This window comes from Podarcis filfolensis (genome assembly GCF_964270895.1).
Source record: "Podarcis filfolensis genome assembly, chromosome: 17".
Classification (NCBI taxonomy): Eukaryota; Metazoa; Chordata; class Lepidosauria; order Squamata; family Lacertidae; genus Podarcis; species Podarcis filfolensis.
In genome coordinates this window covers 25,250,962-25,265,862 of record NC_139621.1, presented here as the reverse complement: position 1 = coordinate 25,265,862, position 14,901 = coordinate 25,250,962, and the positions used below count along the sequence as shown (strand labels likewise).

General features: G+C 40.7%; 1 protein-coding gene across 7 annotated transcripts in view; it reads right to left on the bottom strand.

The window, feature by feature from the left end:
- Positions 1–14,901, bottom strand: part of LINGO2 (leucine rich repeat and Ig domain containing 2) — a 520,455-nt gene that overhangs the window by 132,529 nt on the left and 373,025 nt on the right. Inside the window, exon 5 of one of the 7 annotated variants that reach the window (XM_083593419.1) lies at positions 14,131–14,178. The exons of the other annotated variants lie outside the window; for them this stretch is intronic. The gene's annotated coding sequence lies outside the window, so the exon portion shown is untranslated. The remainder of the gene's footprint in view (positions 1–14,130; positions 14,179–14,901) is intronic. 7 annotated transcript variants of the gene reach the window in all.

The window sequence follows — 14,901 nt, the reverse complement described above, 5'->3', positions numbered from 1 at the left end:
CTTACTCAAGTGAGCAAATTGTGTCCTTCCAGGTTTTACTTAACAATCATCCACACCATAATATATAAACTTCCTGCAGACCTTCCTCACCCAACATGGAGATGGCCAGGGATTAAGTGCTAGAGGCTAACTTAAATGCCCACCCCCCATATACAGTTTCAGTATGTACATGTTCAGGTGAATACCTGAACATGCCTTGTAGATCTACCATCCTGCAACCTATATCTGACATTTAACATGTCCACACATGAACTGCTCATCATCAGACATAAGTGAAAAGGAGATTACATACCCTCCAAGTTTCCCTATTATTCCAGGGACAGTCCCGGATTTACAGAAGCCATCCCAGTTTCTGATTTGATCCCGGGATGTTCTGCTTTTCTTTCAGTAGTCCCTGTTTTCATTGGAGAAATGTTGGAGGGTATGGAATAGGATATACCCAGAGATTTTTTTTTTTCAGCCGGCACCTCTCAGGTGGGCACCACTGCCATTCTAAGAGAACAAGGGAGGTGTGTTCCAGCTCCCTATTTTCATTGGAGAAATGTTGGAAGATATGAGATTATTGTAAACTGTGAATCAGCATTTAATGCCACACAGACAACAAGAAGAAAAGCCAGCATGCTTGACTGGTTGAAATACCACAGCAAATGTATTAAACTCAACAAGGTACAGACTTCAATGATGGACAGGGAGATAAAATCCTCAGGATGCCAACATCTGAGGAGAAGGCCCATCTCACTCTCATTTCTTCTTAACTCCCTATCTTGGAAAGTAATTGTGCCTCCCGGTCTGCTTACGCACCAAGGCCATTCTTTGCTGCTCTTCGATTCGGCAGGCAACCTCAGGCATTAAATGCTCATATCACCTACTGGAACTGCAAAGCTGAGATAAAGAGATTTTGAAACTTAAAGTCATGTTGCCACTTTAATGTGTGTGTGCGAGCGGTGGAGGCGGGAGAGTTTTGTGCTTGCTTCAGCTGGGTGACCATAGACTTGCCTCCGAAACACAGTGTTCCAGGGGACAGAATTAGCTACTAGAGAAGACAAGTGAACTTGTGTGGAAAGATGATTCCAGACAGCAAGCTTTATAGATGTCAGACACTGCGGCCGAGGGTTGAAATGAAAACTCTCTGACACGGTAGATTGGTTGAACTATGGGCCACTTCATTAAAATAAACATAGCGTAGCCTGCAGTGAGAAAGCTATCAGTGTGGAAGCTACATACCAATTTTCGGGCAAGCACCTGCAGCTGTAGGGCAACCAGCCCCTGCCAGGATAAGGGGAGGCATTGTACCAACCCCACCCTAAAGGTGAGTGTAAAGGCCTTTCTGTATCACATCCCCTTGGCCCTAAAATTCTGAGTAGATTAGTCAGATTGATCCCAAATACACCCCAAAAGTGTCTGGGGTTGTGTGTCATCAAGCTGAGCGGCGTATTTCCCTTCCTGAGCCACAAATATGCCCCATTGCCCGATACAAGATCGGGAGCAGAGAAAAGATGCTGAAATAGAGGCCTGGTTTGACTTCATAAACTGTGGTTCATGACTGCATGCCAGCTTCAGTACAAAGATCTGTATGCTAAGTTCTGCATTCTAACTGAACAGGAGAACTCTGGATTAATGTCAGCTGACAAACAAGGTAAATAAACCAGGATCATGCACTCATAGAAGGGATGAAAGAGGAGAGTTAGGCCTTGATACTCATATTTAGCTTCATAAACCAGGATTCATGAAGCCTGGAATGATTAGCCAAACCATGCCCAAGTATCCAGTACTCTGCAATTCATATCAAAGGACTGTCTTAAGTCAACATATGTGCTAGTTCAGCTCAGGCTTGTAAATAGCTGCTTGCCTGCTTGTTGGTGGTGAGGATGAATTCCAGGTCACCAAACAGGGAAGCTTTTCAAATCATTTTGTTAGGCTACAAATGACTAATACAAGCTAGTAATGGTTGGGGCCACGACTAGTTTCGTAATCAAACAGATCAATTCCTCTCAGATGGTTTACACAAAACAGAAACCCTGTTCCCTTTTTATCCATCAATCTCTCCTCTCATATCTAATTAAATTCAGTCATGAAACTGGCAATATAGGGAGCTGACAATTAGATGAAACCCTTGGGCAGTTTTACGCAGGCATTTAGCACCCAAATCGAAATCATTATTGCTTAGCCAAAGGCCGTCGTCAGTCACAATAGTGGGAAACCACCACTCAAAAGACCAGTAAAACAGAAACATAAACTAAGAGTACCACCCATGCAAATCCAATATAATCCATTACAAAAGACATCTAAAACAGGATTCTAGCCATTTATAATTTACTCAGCACTTCAACCATCAGATGGTTCCCGCACTGTCCTACTTCATTCAACCACCTAGAAGCCATTCATATCGCATTCAGCACATTTGACCCCCATGCATGCTGCTCAACAGCACACCATGGTGTGCATGTCTGAATGAATCACAGTTTTGGCTGCCTGACTCCATGCCATTGCAAAAACAAACAAACAAACAAACAAAAAACCTTCCAAGAGTGATTGCACTACATGGTGATTGTGGACGTGGACATGCACATCACTGAATATTTGCCACCAAATTACCTACAAGGAATTTTAAGTGAGCCTCATGGAATTTTAAGTGAGTCTGTGAAACCATGCTTTGCTTTTGGAACACAGAGGCCTGTCCTTTCTAGTACGATGAATCCTACTCCTTCACATTGTAGAGAAGGATCCCAGCCTACTTAACATTTTGATGCTTGTTTGCTTCTATGGGAATAGCTTTAAGAACACAAACAATACGCCCCGAATAAAGTTCAAAATATTAACAGATTCAAAAGAAAGAGGGGGGTTTGCCCTGCCGGACCTGAGGTTATATTATGAATCTGCAGCCTTCTGCTGGTTGAAAGATTGGTTTTTGTTAGAAAACACTGATGTCCTGGATCTGGAAGGGTTTGATAATGCTTTTGGTTGGCATGCATATCTATGGTACGACAAGGTTAAGGTTCATAAACTGTTCAAAAATCATATTGTCAGAAAATCAATTTTTGCAGTCTGGATGAAATATAAGGACTTATTAGAGAGTAAAACCCCGAGGTGGCTATCACCAGTGGAGGCCAAGGCTCGAAAAAGACCCAATATGGAGGCCTATTGGCCGAAATATTGGGAAATAATCGAAAAAATTGGAGACAACTGGAAACTGCAGAGTAAGGATAAACTAAAAAATAAGGTGCGAGATTGGTTACACTATGCTCAAATTCAAGAGGTTTTTAAATTGGATAAAAAAGTTGGTTTCCAAGTGGAAAAATCGAAATTGGAGACAGAATTGTTAGAACCAAAAACTAAGGTATTATCGAGAATGTACAACTTGCTGCTTAAGTGGAATACACAGGATGAGACAGTTAAATCTGCCATGATAAAATGGGCACAGGATGTCGGACATAACATTATGTTTGAAGACTGGGAAAGGTTATGGAACAACGGGATAAAATTCACGGCATGTAGTGCCCTGAAAGAAAATATTATGAAAATGTTATACCGGTGGTACATGACCCCAGTCAAGCTAGCTAAGATATATCACCTGTCTGATAACAAATGTTGGAAATGTAAGGAGGCAGAAGGGACATTTTTTCATCTCTGGTGGACCTGCCCAAAAGTGAAGGCCTTCTGGGAAATGATTTACAATGAACTGAAAAAGGTATTTAAGTATACCTTTCCCAAGAAACCAGAGGCCTTCCTGCTGGGCATGGTAGACCAGAAAGTGTCAAAGAAAGATAGAACTTTGTTTATGTATGCTACCACAGCAGCAAGAATACTCATCGCAAAGAATTGGAAGACACAAGATTTACCCACGTTGGAGGAATGGCAGACGCAGTTGATGGACTATATGGAACTAGCTGAAATGACCGGCAGAATCCGAGATTTGGATGAAGAATCAGTCGAGGCGGATTGGAAAAAATTTAAAGACTATTTGCAAAAATACTATAAGCTGTATGAACTTTAAGACAGTGCATGTTTTTGGAAAGGTTACGCTTTAGCAAATATGATTAAGCAAATGGTAAAATTAATGACAAATGAGAAAAGAAGTCAATGTGAATCAAACATTTTATGTTTATTTTAAAAGGTAACAAAGTTAAGATACAATATACTGAATATGGGTACATAATAATGGAAAGTTCCAACAAGGTTTGAAATAAGGTAACAAATTGCTGATATTGCTACTACAAAGAACGCAGATCTGGAAGGTGTGGGGAAGTCCAATGGTTTTCTTTTTTGTTAAAAAAATCAAAAATTGTTTCTTGTATTTGGGTTTTTCTGTATTGTATTGAATTGTTAAAATTATGAAAAGAAACGTAATAAAAATTATTTAAAAAAAAAAAAAAAAAAAAAGAACACAAACAATACGTTCTGGGAACATGCATAGGTTAGCAGCTAGTGACAGCCCCAAAAAAGTGTGTGTGTGTGTGGAATAAATGTGATGTGGGAAAACCATGATTGTTTAAAGGCAGCCATGGGAGGAGAGGGGATCAAAGCCATTGCATTATATTGATGTGTGTGTGAAAAACCTTTTGCAATGTCAGTCACACACCTCCTCATTTGCTATTGGCAATGAGGTGAAAGGGACAAGCATAATGTGCAGCTACCTTTTGCCTCTTGCATATGGCTAATAGTAGCTTTAGGAAAAAGGTAAGGCTGATTTAATTCTGGAAAATGACACGGAGGAAGGCTTAATCTGCTCTCACCCAGCAGCTTGCTTCCAATCTAAATTGAGGTCCCAGTTAAATTCTTTTAAGCAAATAAAAATTGGGAGATTCGAATATAGATTTGCTGCATGAGAGCTAGCTTGTTCCTATTATAAGACAAACAGTGTAGCTCTTAGGACATTGTACTCAGCTTCGTTGCATTGTGCTTAGATTTATCAATTTCAACACTACACAACAAAATGTGTGCTGAGAAATTTCCCCCAGATATGTTTTCAAAATGCATGTAGGGAAATGTGTTGCTGGGATCAGCACTTAACTGTCTAGATCCCTACTGAAATGCCCTTTAACATATGCCTCTATTAGACCTTGTTCTGCTATATGAAACTTGTTCTTCCCATAACGGATTAGCATGAGCAATGAGAAAATTCACCAGGAAAGAATTACTTGAATCTCCTGGAACCAAAGGGATTATTTTGATTATCAGAGTATCTTGTGTACAGTAATTTGGGTCAACACCAAGACACCAAGGGGGTTGGTTCATGTGTTAATGTGATATATTCCATTGCAAAGGAACATTTCAAAACTCTCTCAACTCTAACTGAAGCAACATGAATATGGGTGGTGAGTCACAAACCCAAGCAACCTTTACAGCTGCCACTTATCCTGTGGTAAGCCTGGGTGAAAGGCAGATCACACAACAGAAACAGAATGGGTCACATTGGTTTGAAGAAACCCTAGAGGTTCTGGAATCTAGTAGGTGTCAAAATTCCCCACACTCCAGAGCTAGGGTGGAGGACCCTGAGGAGGAGGCACATTGGGGAAATTCCTCAGGTAATTTCCTTAAAATATTCTGCCCTAGAACCCACTTTGGATTAAGTGCTCAGGAGTGAGCCTTCCCAACTTCTCCATAGCCTGAGGAGGTTGATCTGACCTCTTCCTCAGATTCTAAGGACTTCAACTTCTGAGTTAGTGAAAGAGACAGTCCTTTTAGTGCCGCAATCATCATTGTCATCTGTGCAGAAGAATGCAAACTGTGCTCTAGTTGCATGTACTATCCACATGTAGACTGAGCTATTCAGGAGTTCTAGAGATTGTCGCTCATATCTCCATAGGGAGGGCCACTTGACATTTTGGGAACCATGAGATTGTGTCACTGAACTACAAATATATAAGAAAACTAGTGCGGCAAGGTGGTGTAGATTCTTTTTTTTTTAAGTCACTCTTTTTTACATTTGTCTACTGACCTTTGCAACAAGCTGAAACAGACACCACATCCCTCAGCAAGAAGACAAAGTCTCAACCTCTCGGCAGAGGCAGGTGTTTATTGTTATTTTCAAGCTACTCACTCTTATTGATCTCCTGTCTAAAAAAATCTGTAACTGGTAAAATACTCCTGGCTTGCATATGACTCCTCTTCTACTGTTCCAGAGAAAGAATGATTTGTAGATTAACAGCCCACTCTCAGAACACATGCGTTTTATATAATCAGAAATGACAGGAGATTTCTGTGTTCTGCTCACACACTTTCACAAATCACTTTCCCAGCTTCTCTTTGTCGATAACACACTGTTTCTCCAATCAGGCTCTTTTTTTGTCAAGCTAAAGGGCTCTGTATGAGCATGGAAATATCCCACAGTCTTGCCATTCAAAAACAAAACACAAACCCTGTGTGTTTACAAGTAAAACATAGCAGCAGGGTTCAAGCAAACATCTTATTGATCTGCATTGAAAAAATCAAGAGCATGGTTAACTAAGTGACTGAGGAGGAAAAGAAAAATAACATCCATGTTCAGTCTCTCTGTTACTTTGTGACATGAGAATATTTTTACTCATTCCCAATCAAAACGTGCTACAGGGACTTTTTCTTTTATTTTTGTTTGTGTCAGGCAACTATTAGTTTCCTATTAGTTAAACCACAGTGAGCCCTGGGCTCACCACCCCCTCCATCTCCTCCCCTTGTTTTCACAACCCACAATATGATTGTTTCCACTTCACTTTTAAACTAACTGCAGTTTCTCCAGGTTGTGTGTGCTCAGAATACCAGTTCGCTTCAACCAGGGCTCAGGAGCCTGTTGCCCTCCAAAAGTTGTTGGACTACAATTCTCTGAGTCTGAACATCACGGGGAACTGTTGTGAGTCCAAAATGAAAAGCAGAAACCTCTGAACTTTTCTTTTGGTGCATGAAAGAAAGGAAGAGAGGAACATAGGAGCCTGGGTTTCACACAGATAACTCGAACAGTGGCTTCCCCTTATGTCTGAACCCAGACTAAAGGTGGCTAGGGCCTGAGGGCCACTGTGCTATACTGTCCACAATCTCAAATTGCAAAAAATAATAAAACAGAGAAAATGAAAAACCCTAGAACAAAGGGCAAGTTATGCAATATATGAATTTAGAATTCTGGAATAAACTTGTTGCATGTAACACAATGATGGAAGAGGTTCAGGAAGTTGTTAATGGGAAGTATAACTTTTCTGTTTGGGCTATTGACATGTTTTTCAATTCTAGTTAGTCTTGACTGAAGGAGGGGGAGACACCAATGATTCTTCACCAGCCTGACTCATCTATGCCTCTTGGCCTCTTCCCATTCGCCTGCTTCAGCTTCTGCCTCTGATTCTAGACTTCTCTCTGCCACAGACTCTCCTAGCTCTTCAACTTCTGACACATCCCCTTCCCAGTCTCCTCCCTCTGGCAACCACCACTCCTCAGGCTCCGAGCCTTCTTCCTTTGGTGGTTCCCCAGTTGGATATTTTGCATCCAACCAGTCCATGACATCTACACTGACAGCTTTCCAGGTGTTTCAGACCAAGAGTCTTTTCCAAGCCTACCTGGAGATGCTAAAAATTGAAAATGGGACCTGCTGCTTGCTGAGCACATGTGCCCTGTATTTCTATGTGAAAAGTACAGCTAAATCCATCCTATGAAAGAGGCAATAGCAGCATTTGCTAAATGAAGAATGATTCACTAGCTGTGGATCTAGGCCAGAAAGCATGGCAAATCATCATATAATTTCCATCTCTCAGTAATTTAAAATAAGGTGATGAGTGGGTGGCAGAGAATGAATGATATTCAATTTGTTACAGCAACAAAAGGTATTTCTATTGCTAATTTTCTCGTAGGTAGAAAATGTAGGTACCACCAGCATTTATGTTGAGGCAGTATTATTATTACTTGCTTTTTAGCAGCATTCCCCCCCATATAGTGGAAAACCGTTGTTTCAAATAGTTACTGATGTAGCCACAAATAATAGAAATCAAGGCCCCAAATTAGCGAGTTGGAAATATAAGCAGATTCAAAGAAAATACTAAACCAAGAGCTAATGAAGGCCTAAGGCCTATAATATTTAGGTCTTCCATTCCACCTCTTATTAACAGGGGAGATATAATTAAAACCTCAGATGGACTTAAAATATTCAATTTAATGTCTGAGTCATCAGGATGTTCCAAGGAGATTTGCAGTGCAATACCATACATGTCTACTCAGAAGCCAAGTCCCACTGTTAAATCCCACCCCTGCCATCTCCAAAGGGTCTCCTAATCTTGAAAAACAGGAAGGAACTTCTGGAAGGTAAAAGAGGCTTCAGGGAAAAGGTTGAATCAGAAACAGCCACTGCCTCCACATATACCCATGTTGAGCATCCCCCTGAGTGGAACCGTGCTCAGGGGAGCTTCCAGACCTCAGGAGTGAAGTTTGGGTCCAAGACAGCCAAGGCTGCCATTTTATTTGCAGTCATGTCAGCGACACAATTTTCCCCTGTGTGGGTGTTTTATGAAAGTAGCTTATCAGATAGTGCTTGCCACCTACAAACTGCTGAAAGAAGAATACAAAACAAGACCGGAAGGCAAGAAAACAGAGGGGGTAAGTGTAATAATCAACACTTAAAGCAACAAATGGTACAAACTGAGTGAGAAGTATCACTACATTAATGGAATCTAAAGAGATACACAAGAGTAAAGGCGCTTGATTAAACAATCAAATTCCCAAAGCCTAATGGAAATAATAAACCATCTGAAGCTCAACAGTGGGAGAAAAATATATATCCATTTTAGAGTTTTTATTGGAGGGATTTTTACATCAAATATTTAATGAGATGGCAAGCATGCATGAACAATTATTTTTACTTACTGTTCCCATTAAGGTAGAGAGGAGCATAATTCTTTCACTCGTAAGTAAAAAAAAAAAAAGATAAGTTCTTCCCTGATCTTTAACGCAAAATTAGTTTTTTATTCTGCATTAAAAAGAGGGGGCAGTGGAATGTTTTTACCGAGCTTCAAACAGAAATAATGAGTGCCTTTATTTAACAAGAATTATAGTCTGCCCTTCTTTTTATGACCATTTAGAATGGCTATAGCAGGTGCCAAATGTTATCGGTAAAACCACCATGTAAGCTGTTACTGGTCTTTCCCTTTTTGTTACAATGGTGCCCTGCAGCCACCAGGCCACAGTGGTAATATAAGAACCCAAATACTGGCTGGTGCCTGTTGAGACTGGTAGGGCAGAAGGCTGGGAGAACAGCAGGTAGCAGCAGAGTGAGTGACAGAGACACCCAACTCATTCTAGTTTTGTCCCCATTCTCGCTTCCTCCTTGCCTGATTATATCCTATGAGGCTCACTTTTGGAAATGTCAGCTGATTCTAAGGTCACTCCTTGGGAAAAGATGACTTTTATGGGGCATTTGCAGGTAAATGTTTGGAACCTGCATAGGCACCAATGCGAATAAACAGAAGCTCCAAGTGACATTTTCTCTGGAATTGAAATAGACTAGACTGGCTAAACGAAGTGAAATATGCTCCCCTATATAATTCTAATGAGTTATTTGTTGAAACTTCACAGATGAACTACCAAGATGCTAAGTGCTGCCCAAGACAAATGTTACTGTACTCTTACAACTTGGTGACTTTTGGTTTAATGAACAGGATTTGACCCATCTTTTCTTCGCATGCATCTATATTCCACTTCTGTCTTGTTTGATAAATGCAGCCAAAGCCAGTCAGGATGAAAGAATGGAGTGATGTGTGTTTATTCCACATCAGGCAAAGGAAATGTCACGGATATTGACAATGAAAAGAGAAGGGTATCTTATATTTTGCCGCACTTGATAGCTTTCAGACATACTTCAAAATCCCATGGGAAGGTGCTATCGCCTCTATCTTTTAACTTACAGAGAAAAAGCTTAGCAAATCTGGCCTCCAAAGGTAGAAGATAAGCAACTTTATTTTGGCTTAGAAGATAAGTTTCTCAAAAGTCTTGTCACCGGTGCACAGTCATTATGAGGTCAAGAAATGGAAATGGTCAATCTTAATATCACCATGAGATTCTGCTGTTTGAAAAAACTTGTACCATACTACTGGTCAAATGTTAAACATCATTACCTCTGCATTGTTTATGTAGCCAACATGGCGTCACCGACAAAAAAGAAGGAGATATCAGCAGCCTGGGGGGGAACCACAAAATTTGCAAAAGGGGAAAAAATAACATTTATAAAGCAGAACCTAAAGAGTTGACACTTAAAGCAGTTCACATTCCTAGTAACCACCAGTACGGAGGAATAAACTTGTCATGTGATTAAGATGATCAGTGTCTCTCCATCTCAGAACCTAGATATTTCCATCACCTTGCCACAAGGTATATATAACAGGTTGCTCTACTGTTAAAGCTACCTAAACAGTGAAGGCAGGATTAAAGACTATTATGAATTTCATTACAATTATTTATACACATCATGTTAATATGTGGACATACAGTACTGCTTTACATAACTCTCCTTTAAGGAAGATTCTGGATAGTGGCCTCTGACCACTCAGGGCCATTTCCAACATAATATGATGTTCCAGTACTTTGAGATTTTGATGAAAATGGACAAAACAATTATTGCAGATCCTCCAAGTGTCCCTATTTTCCAGGGACAGTCCCCGATTTACAGAAGCCATCCCAGTATCTGAATTGATCCCGGAATGTCACGCTTTGCCTTAGGACGTCCCTATTTTCAGTGGAGAAATGTTGGAGGGTAAGTTATTTGGTTAGTGACAGCTGTCCTTTCCTGTCCCCTTCTCTTCTTCCAGTAAGGGGGAAAAAAAGACAGTGACAAAATTAATTGGGAAAATATCAAAACAGTAATAGCTTGATCTGTTGCAAAAGGCAAACCAAGCTGCGGATAGCTGCTAAGGTTGTCAGCCATCTTGGATCAATGACTCTGCACAGATTTTTGCGTTTCATCGCTAGGCTTTGCAGCTGAATAATAGTTATGTAACTATTTACATATGCTGTATTTGTTCAGTAGTTTACATTACAACAAAGGGGCAATAATTTCCCTCAGTACCACCATGCTAGCTTTTCCTCGTCACAATGTGTAAGATTATCTTAAGGACTCTCTTGCCTTCCTTTATATAAGAAACACTGACAGAAGCTGCATCTCACAAGCCCTTAAAAACACCTTATAGGGTTTTTCTTCCCACGGGTTAACAATCTATGGAGATTAGCATTCCTCTCACCAGAGAATCTTGTTAGCAAGGTACAGAAAGGAATCAGATCTTACGATGAAAGCTGTGAACTACAACATGGAACATCTTTCTTCAAGCCCCTTCTTCCTTCATCTTTATTTTCACTGACTCACCAACCATACCAAAGCTTACGCCATGAATATAAATCATATCCGGGAGGAATTTCTCTTCCCGAAAGGCTGGGAGTAGAGACATGCATGTTGTTTTATCCTTCAAACAATGTGCTGAATATTTTATGAGTAATGAAGCTTAACAAGCCTTTCATGAAAGGAAGAGAAAAAAATGAAGGAGAATTGGGCTTATTTCATTTCCTTCTCATTCTCCATCTTTAACCTCTTCACTTCCCTGCATTTTGGGCATATTAGTTTTCCACTCAAAGTAGCTTATCCATGCAAAAAATTCAGAACAAAGATGGATATAACAAGGGGACCAGCCTTAAATTAATTCTTCAAAGAAATGTTGTCAAAATTGAACATATTTAATATGATTGCCACATCTATGCGGATCATAACTACATGCTGTGAAAGAAAGGAGCAATTGATAGATGAAAGCACCTACCCAAGTACAAAAATGAACCTAAACACGTGAAACTATATCCAGCCTGCTCTCTCTTTGCCTCCCATTTCTTTTATTGTCTCCACTGAAATTTAGACGGCAAGTTCTTTGGCGCAGGGAGCTGTCTCTTTTCGCCTATGCTGCTCAGTGTAAAACACAAGGCACACTGATGGTGCTACGGCATTATTAATTATTATTAATATTAGTAATAAATTGTTAACATCACAATTTTGGCTATGCCTACTCAAGAAGAAATCTCACTGAGTTCAACTGGCCTTAATCCCAGTTAAGTGGGTTGCCGGCAGCCTGAGAAATACATGGAATATTTTAATATTTTCTAAAGTAACATATTTAACATGCATGCCTTTAGCATATTCCCTCTACACTAGAGGTAGCCATGAAAGGCACAGAATGGTAAAATAGATTGAACAACCCTTTTGGACCAGGTCAAAGGCCCACGCAGTCAAACATTCTTTCCCCAAGTGGCTCAACAGATTGTAGGAAGACATTCATATTTCTGTTCCCCAGCAATTGGAATTCAGAGTCATACTGCCTCTTTGGTACATTATGACTAGTATCCATTGATTACCTTATCCAGGATGAATCTCTCTAATCTCCCTTTAAAGCTGTCCCTTTAATAATAATAATTAACAATAATTTATTATTTACACCCCGCCCATCTGGCTGGGTTTCCCCAGCCACTCTGGGTGGCTTCCAACAGAATATTAAAATACAATAGTCTATTAAATATTAAAAGCTTCCCTAAACAGGGCTGCCTTCAGATGTCTTCTAAAAGTCTGGTAGTTGTTTTTCTCTTTTACATCTGGTGGGATGGCATTCCACAGGGTGGGTGCCACTACCGAGAAGGCCCTCTGCCTGGTTCCCTGTAACTTGGCTTCTCGCAGTGAGGGAACGGCCAGAAGGCCCTTGGAGAGGGACCTCAGTATCCAGGCAGAACGGTGGGGGTGGAGACGCTATTTCAGGTATACTGGATGGAGGCGGCCAAACCACAGCTTGTGGGTATGATATGCCTTGGGCCCAGCCCCTATCTCCTGCAGCTGCTTTTAAGCAAACCACAAAATGTCAGAAGATGAAATCATGGATGTGGTAACCTCCAGGTGCTATATGTTACAACTCTCATCAGACCCAACCAACCTTACTAATGGCCAGGGTTGGTGAGAGTTGTCAGTCACGTTGGCGACTTCTGTCCTACATCATGTTTAGTTTCTCTCTTAACACTTTCTTAGAAAGAATCTTCGTTCAAAATACCCTGAAAACACCAAGGTGATTCCTACTATGGAGCACCATATGGTTTCTTTGTTGCTTATGTCCCGACTATTTAATAGTAATAAATAGTTTCCATTTAGCAACTTTTAAAGCAAACAAGAAAAATTGGACGGCGCTCTGTCCTAGGAATCACCTTGCTGTTATTTTTAGGAGTTTTTGAACAAGGAACCTTTCTAAGAAAGCATTTCAAAGCCCCATCATCTTAATGTAATAGAGGATCGCAGCGAATCTAGCACACAAATATTTGCCGGCAGCGTGAGGAACTGCCTATGTAAATTTTTATTACATCCTCCTAATAGAAATTCAGCACTCTCTTCTGTGGATCTGAGCAAGCTCACTCCCAAAGGCGAACACCGCATTCATTTCCAGAGGCTGGCTGATCAAAAGAAGTTGCCTGGCTAAGTAAATGTCAAGTCTCAAACCTTACCGGGGAGACATACTCCTTGAGGGAAGCTTTAGGGGTGCGAGTGGCAGAAAGGGAATACCAGCATCTCTTATTTTCATCGCTGCATGTGCAGTGCAGAATGTGTTAGAAACATGTTGTCTGAATTCTGAGCCCCAAAGGAGTTCACTTTGGCCCTCAGAGAAACTGAAATCAATTCTGGGATTGAAGATTTGTGCTGTTGTTCAGCTGCTCAGGAGCACCAGATGAACTTTAAAAATACATCCTTTTTGAAAGCATTGGCTAACCAGAACTGTCTGCTCAAAATTATGTCATTTGAAAATAACTACCAAATCCATCCATCTCATGAACAGTGAATTTGGGTGGTTAAGTGCCAACAGATTTGAGCAAAAACATGCCCACTGAGAAACAAGAGTGAGATAGCAACATGTACCACTGAACCCTGAGGTATGCAGACATACACAATATTAAAAAGACAACAACAAGCAAAACAAAAGGGGACAACCTGCCCAGGCTGCCCTCCAGCAGCCTCATAACATTGAGCATCTCTTGGAAAATAAAAACAGGAAAAGGAAGGAGAGCACAGAATGAACTAGCCTGTTTGAGTCCCTCTAAGCTTATATATTATAGAGGAGGTCATAGCTCTTTGGCATCCCGAACAGAAGCAGAAAAGGGTTTTAGTTTTCCTCTTACCTGTTAAAAGCTGCATTAACTGTATTGCACTGCAGTATATGAACTGAGCTGCAAGAATACACAGCTTAAAGGACTTAAGTTATTAGATGAAAAGCTCATACCTGTTTAAATTCTGATAAGAACTGGTTAGAAAAAGGGAAAAAAGGGGGAAATATTTGAAATGCAAGACAAGTAATGTAGGCACACCATTTTCAACCGAATGAGAAAAAACAGAAATAAATTTGCTCTAATAAATAAATTGAGATGGATGGAATTTATTCTGCTTCTTTTGCATTTGTTATGAGGGTGGTGCTGTTGGTTAAATCACAGAGCCTAGGACTTGCCAATCAGAAGGTCAGCGGTTCGAATCCCCGCGACGGGGTGAGCTCCCGTTGCTCGGTCCCTGCTCCTGCCAACCTAGCAGTTCGAAAGCACATCAAAGTGCAGGTAGATAAATAGGGACCGCGCTGGCTCCCTCGGCCAATAAAGTGAGATGAGCGCCGCAACCCCAGAGTCGGTCACGACTGGACCTAAAGGTCCCTTTACCTTTACCTATCTCTTCTTAGATATAAGGCTGCTGCTTTACATACACCTATTTCATAAAAAAAGAAAGAAAATGCCACTGCTAAGTGATCTGATGAAAGAAACTGGTCTAGGCATTAATGATGATGATACAGCTGCATTTGGATTCTACTACTTCATATGTTTTAATGCACAGTCATGTGCTCAGGCAGGAATTTCTATTCCAAAGGTGTTGCTTACAATTCTAAGTGCATAGACTTATTCGGGGGG